This window comes from Petaurus breviceps, unplaced genomic scaffold (assembly GCF_028583685.1).
Source record: "Petaurus breviceps papuanus isolate PSGF00001 unplaced genomic scaffold, PetGlider_PUasm1.0 98, whole genome shotgun sequence".
Classification (NCBI taxonomy): Eukaryota; Metazoa; Chordata; class Mammalia; order Diprotodontia; family Petauridae; genus Petaurus; species Petaurus breviceps.
The window spans coordinates 30,964,031-30,983,169 of NW_027187460.1; the positions used below are offsets into that span (position 1 = coordinate 30,964,031).

Below are 19,139 nucleotides of genomic sequence, written 5' to 3' on the forward strand. Positions count from 1 at the left end.
CTGCCTTGGTACAGTGGAATGAGCATAGGCTCTGGCTTCATAGGACTTTCATTTAAACCTGCTTCTAGTGGTCATTAACTGTGTGATGAAGGAAAACTTGTTAATCACCCAGGTCTCAGTTTCCTTATCTGTAAAATGAGGGGACTGAAATAGATGACTTCTGAGGTCCCTTTCAGCTCCAGAGCTTCATGATCTCACCACCTTACCACCCCTAATTACTACCAACAGCATTCTACAGATATTGAAAGTTGAGAATGAGAGGACTTGCCAAAGTTCACAAAGACACAATTTAGTAGTAGCTCTTACCTCTGAGCAGAAGACCTTGGTAAAGTTTAACATATGTTGCTAACTGGAGGGTCAATAAATGTCTAAGAGAAAAAAAATGATCATTAAAAACCCTGCTGGAATGGAATGCATTAAGTAACTTGGAAAAGAAATGTAAACAACTATACTGTAGTCCTGCCATCCTTTGGTGGGGTGGGGTAAAGGCTCTGAGTGAGTTTCTCGTCTGTCAGCTTCTTAGCGAACTCCAGAAGGCTCAGGAAAAATGCGATCAGCAGGTAAAGGTGATGACAGGTTTAGCAGCCTAGAGCTAAAGGGAAAAAAAAACAAGCACCCAACAACAGTAGAGGAAAGCACCTGCGGTAACTCTGAATGCACATCTTGAAACCAAATGCAAGCTATTACTACCATCTCCCTTCAACCAAAGTGAATGGAAGATCTGTCCGGGGTGTGATGTGTATGTGTGTGTTTCACGTGTGGGTGTCTCACAATGGTTGTATGTGGGGAGTCCACCCCTTGCTTCATACACTTCTGAGGAGCAGAGATCGGATTTTTAACTATTGCAATCCGGATTTCCCTTTCCTCCTTTGAGGAAACAATTGAAGAATCTAATTGACTTTTGTTGTTATTGTTTATGGGATGGAAGACTATTGGTTAAGAAATCAGGGAACGGTTTTGCGCCTCTGTACTACTTGGCGGGAAAGGGGGCGTTATGAGGCCCCGAGAAGTGGCAAAAATGTTCGTGAAAGAGGGGGAAAATTGAATGGAACACGTGGGTATGGGGGCGTGGCCGATGGGTACGGTGACGCAGTGACGCAGAGGAGGTGGGACTGCCATTGACAGGGGGGCGGGGCTTGCTCCTCCTCCTGCCCCCTCCTGCGGTGTGTCAAACAGTCGGGCGCAGCGCTCCCCCAGAAGAACCCCCGGCCCAGCTGGGTGTGCAGTGCGGTGTGGGGGGCGCGCGCCGCGCGCGGGTCCTCCCTTGGGCCGCCAGCCGGCATCCTTGCGCGCGCTTGCGCGCCGCGTCTCGAGCCACAGGACCACGAACTCAGTGCCCCCCTCTTTCCCCGTGCCCCCTCCCCTCGGGGGCCGCCGGGGCGCCGGGGCTGGCGGGGCCCCGGGAGTATGTGAGGTCCCGCTCTGACCCGCAGAATGGTTCCGGGTTTAGAGTTCACAGGTCAGAGTTGACTCCCTGAAAAGTGCAGCTGGTTTGAAATGCAAGATGGCGGCGGCGGCGGGGCCGTGAGGAGAGCCCGAGCCCGCGGCGGCGGCGGCGGCGGCGGCGGCGGCTACGGCGGGGTACGCGGGCACCGAGGCGGCGGCGGCCCCACCAGGTAGCGGCTCTCGGGCAGAGGGCACGGGCGGTCTGCCCACCCCGCTCCAGGGCAATAGACATTCTTCTTACTACTCACCTCTTGGGGCGGCGGGGGGCTCCTGGAAGAGGAGGGAAAATCACCGTCCTCGGAACTGTAGGGAGGAGGCTCGAGGCTGGGCCTCCCCGGGCGGGGGGCGGGGGGCGGAGGGCGGGTAGGGCAGAGCCTTCTTCTCTTCTTGGGGGTGATGGGGAGGACCGGAGAGGAGGACAGCGCCTCTTTCTCTCCCCGGGGATGATGGGGAGGAGGGTGAGGGGAGGACGGAGATTCCTGCCCTCCCCGGGGGTGACATGGAGGAGGGTGGGGAGAGGACTGGGATTCCTGCCCTCCCCGGGGGTGACATAGAGGAGGGTGGGGAGAGGACGGAGATTCCTGAGCTCCCCAGGGTGCTGAGGAGTGAGATGAGGGGAGAGGGCCTCCTCTTCTCTGAGATGTATCTTCTCTGAGAGGGGGTGAGAATAGCACACGGTCTTCTTCCCTCCCCGGGGCTGCTGGGGGAGTGTGAAGGAGGACAGAGCCTCCATCCTTCCTTACCCTGAGATACTGAAGAGGGGGAGTGTGAGGAAGTACCCAGCCTCTTCTCTCTCTCCCACTGGGGATGTTAGGGCCAGGGGAGAAGGTGAGGAAGGACAGAACCTCCCTCCAGATTTCTTGGGTGGCATTGGGAGGACGGAGAGGGGATATATCCTTTCGGGAAGGGAATGAAGACTGATAGGAGGGCAGAATCTCTTTCCCTGGGAGGCGAGGAGGGAGCGGCAGAAACTCCATCCTCCTGGGGTGACAGGAGAGTTAGAAAAGGGCAGGGCGTCCTTCTCTCCCCTGTCGAGTTTGGGCTTTGGAGGGCAATGTTTGTTTTTTTCTCTTGGGGTTGGGGTGGTGTCGCACAGACGGAGATTGGAAGTCTTGAGGGAAAGATGGCAATGAAGTGCTAACCCTTGATTTCTGAACGTCAGGACCTGTATCGAGACTTGGGGTCTTAGTGAAGGAAGGACTGGAATGAAGGGCACTAGTAAAAGTAATTCAGTCCTCCTTAAAGGGAGTCATGGGGACACTGCTTATCCAGTTTGTTCTTTAGAAGACAGTTTGTTCTTTAGGAATATGTATTTAGTGAAGGAGAGGTTGATGCAAAAGTCAGAAGAATGTATAGTGACGGGACTGGGCTGATAGGAAGGGAAAAATTGTTAGGGAGAAGGGCAGGTGATAATAGGACTGTAACTACCGTTTTATCCCCAACAGAGACACCAGGTTTCTCAGGAATAAAGGAGAAAGAGAAATCAAGCTCCTTGGGGAGGTGGGTGACAATGAAGGAAAAATTAGAATACTTAAAGTCTTGTGGTGCTGTAGTGTGGGAAGATTTTTGAAGAGGAAATTTTATGAGTTGAGATAAGATTTAAGATGGGGGAAAATACAAAGAAGCAACTTGAAGAGTAGAAATGCTTCCTGTGAGTAAAATTCAGTAGTCATTGAGTTAACATATATGTTTGTGTAAATAATCAGGATTAGGAACTCTGAAATACAATGGAAGAAAGTCTCATTTGAGGCCAAAAAGGAGGAAACAAGAAGTAGGTGGCTTATTTCTTTGTGGGGAAAGAAGCTTCCTGCAGGCAACCTCAGGAACTGTTAATATGTATTTGCTATTTTGTTTGGTGTTTGTAGATGTTTGGTATGTTTTTGTGTTTTTTCCCCTTCTCACTTCCTGCTCAAATCTACTGATAGTGTTACATTATTTCCAAAAGGATGAGATGTCTTTTTTTTCTAATTCACAAACTGGCTGGAGGTGAGGATTAGCAGATATTGAATGATAGTGCTAATATATTAATCCAGACATTTGATTTCTTTTCTTTTGGAGGGGGGGAAGGCAGGGCAGTTGGGGATAAGTGACTTGCCTGAGGTCACATGGCTATTAAGGGTTAAATATTTGAGGCTGGATTTGAACTCAGCTCCTGACTCCAGGGCTGGTGTCCTATTTACTGGGCCACCTAGCTGCCCCAGAAATTTGATTTCTTAAATAGTAATTATGTCGCTGATGTTAAACTAAAGAATTGTATATGAACTGTCAAAGGCAATTATGAGTAATGAAATGAAAAGGAAAGGGCATTCAACTGATTTCTTCACTCCATGTTCTGTACTTTCTTTCTCCTTCCATTTTCAGGGTTAAGTAAATGTGTCTATAAAACAAGAATTAAATTTTATGAATCCTTTAAATACAAAATACTATTTCATTCACCAGTTTCTTTTCTATGTAAGCAATCTCTCACCAAATGCTTTAAATATAATTAAAATGAAAAAAGAAAACGAAGGAATGAAACTGAGGAATCAGTAGCTCATGCCAGCTGTGATTCATGCAGATTTCTTAAGCTGTTCTCCATTTACAAGAGCTTTTAATTTCTTACATGAAAAGTACCTTTATAAATTTCAAATATTATTATAGAACAATTTGTAATTGCAGACTTTTCAAAAACATTGTATGTCTTCTTTTCTTGAATTTCGGAAAGGTTCATATAGCTCTAGTTTAACATTCAATTCTTAATAGATTGATGGGCAGACCAAGAGCAGCACCATTGCCAGATGGTATGAAAATATGCTAATACTGAAAATGCAAATGTGATTGTGGTGGGGAACACTCATTAATAGATTTCTTCCTGTTGAACTTTATCATTTCATTAGATTTGGGGACCACTATTCTAATCTATTAATAATGGGACAATTATTTTATGTTTAATGTTTTAATTGAAAAGTTTAAAAGATATATTAATTCAACATAGATTTTAAGTTTTGGTAACATAATAGTTCACAAGTGATAGATTATATCGGGTATTTTTCCCCTTTTGTGACCTTGTATTTTAACATGTGAAAGCAAGCTGTTTTAAAGTTATATTTTTTATACTTTATTGTATTAGTGTACAAAGGAGAAATACAGAGGAATAACTTTTATTATAAGTCAAGTTTACAACAAAGGCTTTTCTCAAACAGTAGTGCTGGTACATTCTTTTTTCTATGGTTATCAGTAAACTAATCACTTAACATATTGTTGAAACCCCAATGAATGTTTCAGGATTTATTGGAGATTTGGAATAAAATACTTTACTTGAATTTGGGAAGTGCTGAAAATTTTAGGTTAAAAGTGGTTAGTCTGTTTTAAATGCTAATATTTTATGATTAGCACAAGCTTCATTTCAGTATTAGAAGTGACCTTTTCAGTACTGTTTGTAGTTAAGAGTGCTTCACATTTACTGTTGAGCTTCTGGTTTTCCTTAAAATCATTAAAGTCAGTATATAATTTAATGTCAGAATTTTTGTAAATTGCATTTCATTGTCAAAAGTATGCTATGAGACTTCAAATAAGAGTAGATATTTCTAAGATTACTAATAGATGTTTTCTTGTGATTGTGGGTTTAACTTATATTCATGCAGTCATGAATACTTAGGTTTGCATAACTAAAGCAATAGAATAGAAATAGAATTTTTCCTGGAAATCTCCATATTTTACAGCTAATTATTTGAAAAATAAATAGGTATCAATTTGTATGTGATTGCTTTTCTGTTTTTTAGGGAAATGTAATCTTAGTAGCATTTTGTCTATTTTACAGTGTGATTGAGGGAATAAAATCAGTTTTGAAAAACTCAAATATCCTAAATCAGTCTCTGTTAAAAAAAAAAAAACAAACAACCCTGTTGTTTTTTATCCAAATATTCAGTGCCTCTGGACTAATGTGACTTAGAAAAGAACTATATAAACCAGTTGACACTGAATTTTATCCTAGGCCCTCAAATATTATTGAAAGTTTCATCTTACACAGAATTAGTGATGTTCATAATTTTGAATATATTTGATTTCAGATTGCTTATGGATGACATGGTAAATAATTCTAAGCCTTTCAGAATCAAGAAAAAAGTATTTGGGGAAAATATTACAGTTTTATGTTCCTGTACTATGATATATTTGCACTTGTCTTGAAAATCATTAATGTTTAAACATGTTTATTGAAGTTTGGCATCACAGCATTTCCTATTGTGGCATTTTGGTTCTCTCTTTTTTCTCCTGTGGTTTTCCACCTCAACTTTTGGTTATTGGGACAAGGGATTGTGGGATGGTACTGTTGTCTCTAATTACTTTCCTTGTCTCTGTGTATTTTGCTCTGTGCCAGATGTACTCCTTTGAAGTTCTTTGTATAACCCAACAGACCCTTTTAGAAGTTTGTGGAAAATGTGACCCATTCCTAAATAAAACAATAAAAATTTTTTTTTAAATTCAGAAGAACATTTTCTCCTTATTATTGTTAAAATATTCATATGAGATTCCTCATTAGTTTTGTAAGATGACACTTAAAAAATTGTAGAGAAAATGTGCATTTCAAGAAAAAGCCTGAAGAAGAGAGTACAGAATAACTCTTCTGTCTTTCACTGAGGAAATAATTATCCATTAGTATCTAATTGCTAAAACTGACTGGGTATAACATTGTTTTATACGGTAATAACATGAAATGGAAAACAAGATTTGCTTGACCGCTTATTCATTTATGTATGGTACATATTTTCAGCAAACTTAAGAAGTCTCTTTTTTGGGTTATTCAGAGAACTTTTAGACTCTTATCAACACTCAGGAAATCTCAGACTTCCATAGTCATCGTAACCTCAATTTAGTAGGTTAAATAACATGATCTCTAACATCCATTTATAGTTCTAAAATGCTGTTCCTGTAAATGGGAACAATGCAGTTAATTCTTATGCTTAAAATCCACCTATCATCAAAAAACATCAAAAACACTCCATTTTTTAGGGTTTAAAAAAAACTCAAATGTTTTAAAAAGATGACTAAATTTTTAGAAATCTTAAAGCACCTTTTAAAAATTTACTTCGGTAATTTAGAAGGCGATGTTCTAAAATGAATTATTGATGCTAATTTTAGGAATCAATGAAATATCAGATAGGTCTGATCATTTTTATCATCCAAGGTGTTAAAGTATTTTTTAAAAACCTAAACAAAACCTAAATTTGAACCAGTGGAAACTTATCCCTATAAATTTACCCCAGTATCTCCCCCCTTTTTAAATCATTCTGTTGTTCTGTGGAGCATTTTGCGAATACTGTGCAATTTAAAAACATAATCTAATAGGCCACCAATTTTTGCAATATCAATTATTCATTTTGGAACGCATTTAAAATTTGGCAACTCTTTCCATTGATATCTCTAGTTCATATCCTGTTGAAGGCCTAAAGAATAACAACAAGAAGGTACCAAATGGAATCTGTAGAATTCCAGTCATAGACAAAAATGTAATCTGCTGGACCTACCAGGAAATACTACTTATTTTCTCCTGAGTGCAACACAATTCTTAAGTATCAGTATTAAATACTGTTCAGAAAGATATATAGAAAGAATTATGAATAGAATTGTCATTATATAACTTGAAAAAAAGTCTTGGGTAGACTTGTTTGCTATATCCGATGAAGCTCCCTGACAAGTACAAATTATGTATCTTGGAAAATTATCTTGCTATATATGATAGACTCTGACTTACATATGAAAAACAAATCCAATTTTATATAAATATTCTATATGATTTTTTAATTATTGTGAGGGTGAGAAAATAATTTGAAATATTCATTATATTCCCCTGAAATCTTAAATACTCTAGTTATACGCCATATTTTTGGAAACAAACCTTTTACTTTTCTGAGAAAAAATTTCCAATTTATTGGCTGGAATGATGATAATGCTCATCCAACAAATGTTTGGATGCTACATTTTAAGATATGATCATCGTAAAGCCATTTGCTACTAGTTTTCTAGCAGAAATAAATAGGTGGTTTCCTTAAAACAGACTGTCACCATCTGCCATTGTATTAGATATCATTGGGTACCATTGGTTTCCTGTTTAACTTGGACTATTGGTTTATGTAGTGTAGTATTAATAAAAATGACAACAATTTCACTTTAAAATAATACATATTGGTGTGTTAGGGTAAAAATATTGGCACTTTTAAATATACACACTTCCAAAATCATAGTTTATACATGCTATATCCAATTTTAGCAAAGATTCATAGGATCATAGCTTTTAGAAACTTTGGAGATAATCTAGTTCTTTACCTATGGGGAGACAGACTCAGAGAAGTTAAGGCCAAACAGTTAAGAAGAAGCAGTGTTAGGATTTGAACCTAGGTCCAATGATTCCAAATCCAGTGTTTTCCCATTACACCAAATTTATTATTCAATTTTAAAATTCTACGCAGATTTTTGAAAAGTTAATCTTTGCATCTTAATTTCCAAAATTATACTGCACAAATAACATGTAACAAACAACTTTGAAAGTTTGAAAATGACTGCTTACCTACAAGAATATTCACATTATGGAAATTTTCATTATAATAGAAATTTTATTTGGTGGCTTTATATCAATTTATTGTATAATTTCCTAAATACATTTGTAAACTATGTGTATCCATTATTCTAATGTTAATTTTGGCCTTGTAGATGATTGTTTTAACTTTTTCATGAAGAAATTTTAAAGGTCTGTTTCTTTTTAACAAAAACCTGGACCTCTCCTATAAACTTTTGCTAACTTCTATATATAACCTTACACAAATGAAAAGCACACTTGAAATATATCAGGACCTAACTGTCTTTATTCTCTTTGTAGGAAAAGGTGCATGGCTAATTTGGCGTTTGTAGTTAGTAATGGCTTGAGCTAAGCTCCTCTAACTGGAAGGCATTCCCTACTTCTTCAAAGGATAGAATACTGGAGAAAATATGGCAAGTATGTGTCCCTTGGTTTTGGAATGGGAATGTTAGATATTTATATACTTATACTTTACAGAGATTAATACTGCAGGTGACCAAGTCTTTCAAAGTTCAGAAAGCTGGTATGTAATTAAAACTATATTTAAAATTTATTTTCACAACTTTAAAAGCAATGAAGGTACTGGCTACTTGATTTTAAAATATGCTTAAAATTTATCTTATACTATTAAGATCTTGATGCAAATATAAATTGATTTAATCAAATTTTATTGTGCTTATACTTACACATTAAGAGCACTGTTAGGGGCAACTAGGTGGTGCAGTGAATAGAGTACTGGTCCTGGAGTCAGGAGGACCTGAGTTCAAAGCCAGTCTCAGACACTTAATACTTTATAGCTGTGTGACCTTGGGCAGGTCACTTAACCCCAATTGCCCTGCCTTCCCCCTTCAAAAAAGAAAGCACACTTTTAAAAGTAAACAGCTGGAAAGAAAAATCCCTTGGTACCTCAAAATGTATACCCTGATAGCGAGAGATTAAACTAAAACTTGTTTTATTTCGCTTACAGTTACCTAAATCAAAATATTTAATTGTGCATAAGCTTTTTTTAAAAATAAATTTTGAAATAGTTGTTTTGTATTACTTATCAGAATTTTACTTAATCTGTTAAATCTCTGACTTTTTAGGAGGTATTGGTTAATCAACCATTATAAACAATGTTATTCAGTATATTTACAAAATATTTTAACCCAGCTGCTAAAACTACAATAATTTAGCAAACATTTTTTTGAGTTCCTACAGTATGCTAGACAGGAATTTGTTGAGTGGCATATGAAAGATCCCCTTTCACCTTTTCCCTAAAATGAAACAGTTCACCTTGTTTGACTTGATTAATACTGATAACTTTTTTTTTTAAGCAATTGGGGTTAAGTAACTTGCTGACGGTTACACGGCCAGTTATTTCTGGGTGTGGTGCTAAGTATCTGAGCCCAGATTTGACCCCCAGGTCATCCCGACTCTGGGGCCCGTGCTCTTACTCGCTGAGCCACCTTGCCACCCCTGATACTGATAACTTTTAACTTGAAAGTAATTAAATCCTTATGACCCCTGGTGAAGTATGTAAATGTTAAGTTTTGGAATTTGGGGAATACTAATGAATATGCAAGTGGTTTCTTTGAGCTTTTGCAGATAATCTGGATCCAACCTGGAGTAGGACTTTCGTGTCATACTTTTTGTGGTAGACTTAACACCCCTTCTTGAAAGAAGCAAGGAAATTTTATTTTTATCCCAAATTTTGCAGTCACACTCAGACATTCCACAGTAATCCATAGTTTTTAATAATGGCAAGAATTTTCACTCTAGCAATTAATATTTCACTATATATATACTATTACTGTAGTAATGTTGGTTATATGTATAGTTAGAAATATATGTTCATAATCACATATTTCTAACTACACATCGAAATAACATTTCAATATGTAAATATATGCATATACATATGAACTCTATCATGTGTTAGAAAAATTGTGTGTTAGAGATGTAAGATAATAGTTCCCCTAAAGGAAGAGTTCAGAGAGTTCAGGGGTAGTTCTGCCTTTCTTCTTCTTTCCCATTCTCATTTAATAAAATTGTTAAAGTGAGCTTCCCAGTGTTGTGGGATTGGGGACAATACTTGTGCAGCATAGGGCAGTATAATAGGCACCAACTGTTTTTGCTGAAGCAGGGACAGAAATCCATCAGATGGGGATGTGATTGCTTCATTTTCAACAAAGAATGATCAGAGTCACACAAGGCAAGATGAGTTTTTTAGGAACTCTGAGTTATCATAGCTGATAAACTAAATTTACATACTGAGGACTCAGGGGACCCATGGGCCATTCTTAGGTACATTCATGGCCTTTAATCATCTATGCTTCTGTTAATATTCCATAGCTGTGTTAGCAGTGAAGCCTGGACATCATCCTCTAGTTTCTATGGGTCTCCACTGGATGTCACATTTTATGCAGATACTGAAAATAGATGACATTTATTAGGTTTGGTCAAGGTTCTTAGTGGGCTCCCATTTATGCTTGTCCAGTGCATAGCCTTTCTAAGTACTAGAGGTGGCCCTGTTAGTGTTGGGAGGCCAATCCTTCCATTACCATTAGTCATTACTGGAGAGGACATCATAGCATTGGGAGGGGGTTGTTAAAGACCTAGATCCAAAGCAGTGATTGGGAGAAAACTAGGTAGATACACATCTGTATCTTTGTCTTTGCACTGGTTGTGCTTTATGCCTTAAATGTTCTGTCTTCTCATAAGAGCTCCTTAGTTTCCCTGCTTTCTTTCCTTCATGACTCAGCTCACATCTCATTTTCTGCCCGGGGAGGTGGGGAGAGAAAGGGGTGCGGCTTTCCTGGTTTCTCTTGCTGTTCATCCCTTCCCTTTTAAGATTACCTTCATATATTCTCTATATATATCTTGTATGTACCTAAATATTTGCATGTGGTTTTCATTAGACTATATGCTTCTTGAAAGGTTTTGTTTTTGCTTTTGCCTTTTTTTAATATCACCAGAAGTTATCGTAGTTCCTGGTACACAGGTAACAAATGCTTGTTGTCTGACTGTCAGATTGATTGAGGCATTGTTAGGGAGCTTTAGTCAAAACACCATCAAATTCACTGCTTTCTTTGTATTGAAGAACCAAGTGTGCCTGCCTCTTAGGGGAGGGTTAGTAAGCACAGAGGTTCCAGGTCAATAGCCAGGCTTGATTACCATATTGCAGGGATTTGCTTGGAATTGGATGATGGCTGATGGTGAATACAGCTTCTGGGATAGGTTGCATATCTGGCTGAGCAGCTTTTAACTCTCTCAGATCACCAGTATAGTGTGATAGGAAGGTTTAGAAAAGCCAAGGATAGAATTCCGAGTTGATGTATTCTGACTGGAAGTCGTAAAGGTGTTGTTAAAACAGATTTTTAAAATTCATTCTTAAGACAGGCCAATTACCTTGATGGTAACTAATGTAATGGAAATCTGGTTCTCTTCCATTTGGCCATTGCTCTGGGGATGATAAACATGAGGAAAAAAATGGCTCTTGGCATGCAATATGGAGAAGAGTGCTGACCAAAAATGGGAAATTAGTTGCATCTAAACACAAGGTAAATGGGTAGGCCAGAAAGAAGCTAGTCTCTTTGTGAGAGAAACTTTTGTGCTGTCTCCAGATAGGCAGGTAGGAGTAGGCATATGGCACAGGGAAGGAAATAGATTATTTTTGTCAAAATATCCACTGTTACATGTAATGATGCCTTGTCCCTGGGATAAGTCCAGGTTTATAATGAAGGAAGGGGCTACTAAGGACTAAGGTCACAGTATTATAGTGAGGGACAGCATCACTCCTTTAGGCTTTCCAAAGCAGCCCTTGACCTCGATATAGGTTGCACAAAACTGATTTTAGTGATTTACATGATACTAGACCCAGAACCACCAAAAATCTGTCCTATATTTTACCATGTGACTGACTACTTTGCACAACAGAATCACCACCTGTTTTGCTCTGTTACATACAAGTAGGATGCACTTGCAAGAAAAGGAGGCAGTTTGATGTGGAGGGTAAGAGAGCTCAATTTGGAGTTTAATGGCCTGGTTTCAAATTGTGGTCCCAATACAGAGGTGATGCAAGAGACTCTAAGATCCTTCCGAATTCTATGTTCTCAGATGGATTCCTCTTCTGAGGAAGGAGTCAGGTCTTTGTCTAATGAGGTCAGGAGAATCTGGATGAAATTACCCTGTTACTGTAGTATGATACTACTGACTCTTAGTGTTGTGGGTTAAGTACAGTGTTCTTGATCCTTTGGATTGTCTGGGTTAGGAGCTTTTACTTAAGGGCCCCCAAACATGGGTTTTTGTGACAAGATATTAGCTTAAGAAATCTGTTGCCCTGAGTTATACTCTTGGGAGAAAAATAGACCTTTAGGATTGGTTGATGATTGAATTTTTGAATTGATTCAAGGTAGTTGAGTAGATTATGGTTAAAAGGTAGATTTGGAACTGCTTGAATGATTATGCAAAGAAAGTAGTGATAAATGGATCATTGTGAACCTAGAGGGATATCTTTCATAGGGTGCCTTAAGGATTTATCTTTGGCTTGGTAATGTTCAACTTTTTTTTTTTAACAAGTATTTATTAAGCACTTACTGTGTGCTGGGCATTATGCTAAGCACTGGGAATGCAAAGAAAGGCAAAAGACAATTTCTGCCTTCCAGGAGCTTCCATTCTAACGAGAGACACAACATGTAAACATTTAGATACATGCAAATTTGGTATAGAATAGATAGAAAGTGGCCTCAGGGGAAGGCAGTAGCAGTAGGTAGCCTAGAAAAGTCCTCCCAAAGAGAGTAGGATTTGAACTTTGTTGTGAAGGTAGACATGGAAACTACAAAGTGGGGGTGAGGAGATGGAGAGCATTTCAGGCATGGAAATGCGTGAATTCCTTCATGCAAGGAATAGCAAGTAGACTGGAGCAGTTGAGTCATAGATTTTTTTTTTTTTGCTTTTTGGAGGGCAGTTGGGGTTAAGTGAGTCACACAAATGGCTAGTTTTTTAGTGTTAAGTGTCTGAGGCCGGATTTGAACTCAGGTCCTCCTGACACCAGGGCTGGTGCTCTATTCACTTTGCCACCTAGCCACCCCATAGATTTTTTTTTAACTCCTGTGTCTCACTGCTTGCTGCTCATTCCATTCCCAGATAACTTTAAATGTTAAGTAGTTTCATCCTTATACCAAGCTTGATACCTAATTTCTACAGTTTCTACCCAGTGCTCTAAGGCCAAGGAGAATGTATCTAAACCTGTCAAGTCTACACGAACACCCTTCAGATATCCCTTCTTTTGCTCCCTGTCTAAGTCTTCTAGTCTTCAGGCCAAATGCACATTTTGTTCTAGTTCTTTTTTCTTAGGTTACAGGAGTAGAGATGGCATGCTTCTAAAATTTTCTGGGAGAGGGGTAACACTAGATCCACAAAGATCTTTACAAACTAAAATGGTGGGCTCAGACTAACGACTTGAATTTAATAGGGATAAATGTAAAATCTAGCCTTGGATTAGGAAAATGACTAAATTAAATATAAAATGGGGGAGGTACAAACTGGATAACAGTTCATGTGAAAAAGATCTATGTTAGTAGACTCTACTCAATATATTATTGGTGTCAAATGGCCAAAAAATTAAAATGATTGCAGGTTACATATTAATAGAGACATAATTTTCAGAACAAGAGAAATGGTAGTACCCTTCTGCTCTATATTGGTTAGACACTTTGGAATATGGGGTCCAATTCTGGACTTTGTTGTTGTTGTTGTTGTTTTTAAATAATATTTTATTTGGTTGTTGGGCTTTTTTTTAGTCTCTTTGAGGTATGGGCCTAATAGTAGTATTGCTAGGTCAAAGAGTATCTACAGTTTAGTGATTTTCAGGGCCTATGACAAAATTACTTTCCAGAATGACTAGGCCATTTCATAACTCCACCAGCTGTGTATTGATGTGTTTGTCCTCCTTGAAGCCTTTCCAACAACTGTCATTTTCCTTTTTTGTCATCTTTGCCAGTCTGATAGTTGTGAAACAAAAACCTAGAGTTGTTTTAATGTACCTTTCTCAAGTTATTAGTGATTTGAAACATTTTTTTAAATGACAGTTGATAGCTCAAACTTCTTCCTCTGGAAACTCTCTTTTTGTTATTTGACCTTTTCTCTATTGAGGAATGGCTCTTGTTCTCATATATTCGAATCAATTTCATAAGTGTCCTAGATATTAGACCCTTAGAGAAACTTTCTTGAAAGATTTTTCCCAATTAATTGTTTCCATTCTGATTTTAATGGAATTGATTTTTTTCTTGGGGGGGTGTTTTGTGTAATCATAATTGTACATTTTATTTTCTTTGTGCTCTTAAACAGTTTTATCAGTGACTTGGATAAAGGCCTAGGTGGCATGCTTATTAAGCAGATAGCCCCAAGCTGAGGGATAGTTAGCACACCAGATGACAGAGAAGATTCAAAAAGATTTTGACTAGCTAAAACATTGTTGGAATAAATGTAAAGGTTTGCTTTTGGATATAAAAAAATCAGTTTCACAAGTGCAGGATGGGAAAGGTGTGGCTAGATAGCAGTACAAAAAAGCATCTGTAAGTTTTAATTGACTGCAGGCTCACCAAATGTAAAGTGTTATATGGCATCTAAAAAAACTAATTTGATCTTGAGATGCATTAAAGAAAGGTTTAGATTCCAGGAATAAGGAGGTGGTAGTCTTGTTATTTGCCTTGATCTGATTTCATCTAAAGTATCAGTTTTAGCCTCACAGTTTAAGGATATTGATAAGCTGAAGAGTAAGGGAGGAAAACCAAGATAGTGAATGGCCCCCTAGTCTTTGTTGTATGAGGAAGGAAGGATTGAAGGATTAGAGGATATTTATCTTGCAGAAAAGAAAACTTAGGAGGAACATAATGGTTAACAACCATATGTGAAGGACTGTTAAATAAAGGAAGGATTAGGTTTGTTATGTTTGGTCCCAGAGGGCAGAACCAAGAACTGAGGGTAAACTGTTACATTAGGCAAAATTAGACTTGATTTCAAAGAAAACTTCTTAACAGTTAGAAGTGATTGAAAAAAGGAATGAGTTATCTTGACAAAGATAGGTGATTCTTCCTTAGAAGACTTGAAACAAGAACATGGATAATCATTGTTAGGTATATTATCGTGAGATTTCATTTTGGGGGTATGATTTGGACTAATAAGCTCCAAGCTCTCAACTTTAAAACTTTTATCCTGTGATTTTGATGTATAGTATCATGTCACCTACTCTCCTACATTTTTCCTTTGAATGAGGTGTACTCTTTCTAGTAATAAGCCGCATTCTAGTAATCGGCCATAGCTTATACAGTTTCAAGCATACCTAATGAGGTTATACTTATGTCTTCACATTCAAATCTGTTTTTTATGTGAATAGAGATACATAGTACATTGGTATATTGACATCTGAAGTATCGTTGTTTGATTGACATCATCATTTCCCATAGATTACTGATCATGTGTACCTTTGGTATTTCTATTTTGTACTTATTGCTGTCTGGTATCTGGTTTATTAGTAACATATCTGAGCATGATTTTCCCCCCCTTTTCCTGAATCTATCTCCCTTTTAGTTTAAAAATTAGTCATATTAAACAGTCTCCAGGTTCTTGTTAGATATATACAATTCCTGGTCATTTTTGTATCTTATGCTGTGGTCCTAAAAGTAAAATCCTGTTCTATTTTTTTTTTATTATGAGCAATTGGGGTTAAGTAACTTGCTCAAGGTTACACAGCCAGTTATTTCTGGGTGTGGTGCTAAGTGTCGGAGCCCAGATTTGATCCCCAGGTCATCCCGATGCTGAAGCTGGTGCTCTTACTCGCTGAGCCACCTCGCCACCACTAAGCAATTGGGGTTAAGTAACTTGCTCAAGGTTACATGGCCAGGTGTTTTTGGGTGGGTGCTAAGTGTTGGAGCCCGGATTCGATCCCCAAGTCATCCCGATACTGGAGCTGGTGCTCTTACTCACTGTGCTACCTGGCCGCCCCAAATCCTGTTCTATTAAGACCATATCCTAGATTTTCTTTAAGATCTTTTTTTTGTTCCCCATAAATATGCTTTTCCTTCTGTTTCTGTCTATGACACCACTGTTCACATAGTTCCATGTTTGAAACCTTCAAGTTACCTTTGACTCCACTGTCCTCTTATTTCTAATAATTTACCAAATCCTATCAATTCTCTACATATCCATCCCCTTTTCTTTCCCATTATTATAATCTGGACTGTTGTTAAGAGCCTTCTAATCGGTTTTCCTGACTCTAATTTCACTTGCATCACTGATAGCAATACCAGACTAATTTTCTTTAGGCATAGATCTGCTCAATTAATCAAGTATTTATTAAGCATCTATTATGTGCCAGGCTCTATACTAGGTTCTGTGTATATGAAACAGAAATGAAATAGTCCCTGCCCTCAAGGAACTCACATTCTAGATGTTCATGTCACTTTTGCTCAGAAGTCTTCAGTGAGGGGCAGCCAGGTAACCTTGGGCAAGTTACTTAACCCCAATTGCTTAGGGCCGGCCAGGTGGCTCAGCGAGTAAGAGCACCGGCTCCAGTGTTGGGATGACCTGGATCAAATCCAGGCTCAGATACTTAGCACCACACCCAGAAATAACTGGCCGTGTAACCTTGAGCAAGTTACTTAACCCCGATTGCTTTAAAAAAAAAAAAAGAAGTCTTCAGTGACCATAGTATGGGTTACTGAATAAAACTGGAATTTCTTTGCCTGTCATTCAAGACCTTTCACAGTTTGGTACTACATTACTTCTGATCTTCCATGCATTTTATGCTACAGCCAAATTTGATTATTCTTTGGCCCTAGAATATACTTTTTACTTTTTCTCCTTCAGGTCCTTGTTCATATTGTTCCCTTTGCCTGGATTATTTTCCTTTTTTCCTTTATCTGTTGAATTCTTACCTATTTTCTAAAATCCAAATGAAAATTCTATTTCTTCCATAAAACTTTTCTTGATTTCCCCCTTTTTATAATTACTATTCTTCTTAGCCCTTACATAGCAGTTTTATTCTCTACTCTCTCATGTAATTATTATATTACATTACTCATGTAATTGTAAAATAGTACTATTATAATAATTATTATTAATAATAAAAACTTACATTGATACAATACTTTAAGGTTTGCAAAGTGTTTTCCTCACAACAGCCCTATAACAACCAGGTAGTATAAATATGATCTTTATCTTATTTTATTTTGTTCGCTTTTTGGAGGGCAATTGGGGTTAAGTGACTTGCCCAAGGTCACATGGCTAGTTTTTATGTTAAGTGTCTGAGGCCGGATTTGAACTCAGGTCCTCCTGACTCCAGGGCCGGTGCTCTATTCACTGCACCACCTAGCTGCCCCCTATCCTCATCTTATAGTGAGGATACTGAATCTCCTGAGAAATTAATTGGTATATTGTCATATTTTAGCTGTTGGTATTTTAATGATAATAACTAGCATTTGTGTAGCACTTGTTTTGCAAAGTGCTTTACCATCTGTTGTTTCATTTAATCCTTACAACAACCTTGGGAAGGAAGTGCTGTTATCCCATTTTTTTTACACATAAAGAAATTGAGGCTCAGAGAGGTTCATTAACTTGGCCACAGTCACACAACTATTAAGTGTCCGAGGCATAATTTGAACCCAGGTCTTCCTGTCTCTCAGTCTAACACTGTATCCACTGAGCCACCTAGCTACACCTTACTCTTTTTTAGATTGTAAACTTCATGAGGACAAGGACTGTCTAAACTTAGTATCTTTTTCACTGGTTGGCTGCAATTCTGTGTACACAGGCACTTAGTGTTTCTTGAATAAATTAACTTCTTTATGTTATAATGAACACTGCTATATAGGATAGGATAAAAGCATAATTTGTATGTTACACAAGGTACAGTTTTCAACAAAAACTATATCATAAACATGACATATTTTTATGCAGGCAAAATTCAGATCATAAAAAATTTAAGCTATATACAGAGATCTGAGACTAATAATTTTTATAATTCTTCCCATTCCCCTATCCCAGAGACTCAGGGTTTTTTCAGTTGGTATATGGGATAAAGATGGCTACAAATACATGATCTCAGCCCAGATCTAATATAGCGGAGATGTTTGCATTGTGCTGGTTCATAGGTTTATAGATACAGAGTTGGAAGAGGTCTTCCTATATTAAAAAAAAGTTTTAATGATACCTTTTATTTTTTATGTCAGTCATTTCCCATTATGTCCCTATCCCCATCAAGTCTTCCTTTCTCACAAAAGACAGTTAATACAAAAGCAACAGCGATTGTGTCTGATAGTATATACAGTGTTCTGGGTTTTCCTTCCCTCTACCTAAAGGAAGGACATATGTTTCACACCTATTCTCCAGGACCAAGATTACAATTATCTCAGTTCACTTGTCTTTTAGTGCTGATTTTTTTTTTTTTGCATTATTGCATTTCTTATCTATATTGTTTTCTTGGTGACTCTATTGTCTTTCCTCTATATCAGTTCATATAAATTTCCCTGTGACCTTGTCACATCTCCACAACTTTCTGCCTATTCCATCCCTGCTTCTTTAACCACTCCCAATTTTCAGCTCTGCCATTTAAAGCTATTCCAAGCACTAGATTGGACCCCCTCTCCCATGAATTTCATAGGTAAGAATTTCATTCTCTCTCCCTATCTAGCCCTCTAGACACCAGCAAATTTCAGGCTAGTAATGATGGAAAAGGGGTGATTCCTTGGAGGGGCTAAAATATAGGGAGACCCAGTTATATATTCCTGGTGGTTTGCTGTTTTTGCCTTGTCTTGCATTAGCAGCTGTTTTCTGACTGGCTAAACTTGAATATACAATCAGTCAGAGGGAATCCTGGAAGACAGGTGGTAAAGAACTGCCATCTTATTCTGTGTTATTACTGCATGCTTTTGTGAGCCTAAAGAATAGACTTTGCTTATAATTTATTAAAGATGTTTTCACAAAATGACATTATCTGGGAGGTAGTGTTATGGGCAAAGGGGAATGCTTATACTTTAAAGTGCTATCCCACCATGAACCGAATAAATGACAGTGATAATATTCCATTCTGTTTATAATGTTGTTCATTTTGAGGAGGAAACCAAAACAATTTTTTGAAAGTAATTATATCGGGGCGGCT

At 38.1% G+C, this 19,139-nt stretch overlaps 1 protein-coding gene across 9 annotated transcripts in view; it reads left to right on the forward strand.

Annotated features, from left to right (window-relative positions):
* The first annotated feature begins 1,471 nt into the window (after positions 1-1,471).
* Positions 1,472-19,139, forward strand: part of ZHX1 (zinc fingers and homeoboxes 1) — a 43,442-nt gene continuing 25,774 nt past the window's right edge. For 5 of the 9 annotated variants that reach the window (XM_069080972.1, XM_069080974.1, XM_069080973.1 and 2 more), the window contains exons 1-2: positions 1,472-1,616; positions 8,300-8,416. The gene's annotated coding sequence lies outside the window, so the exon portion shown is untranslated. Of the gene's footprint in view, positions 1,617-2,885; positions 2,947-8,299; positions 8,417-19,139 lie in introns of those variants that run through there. The other 4 variants (XM_069080975.1, XM_069080970.1, XM_069080976.1 and 1 more) reach the window with 3 other exon arrangements.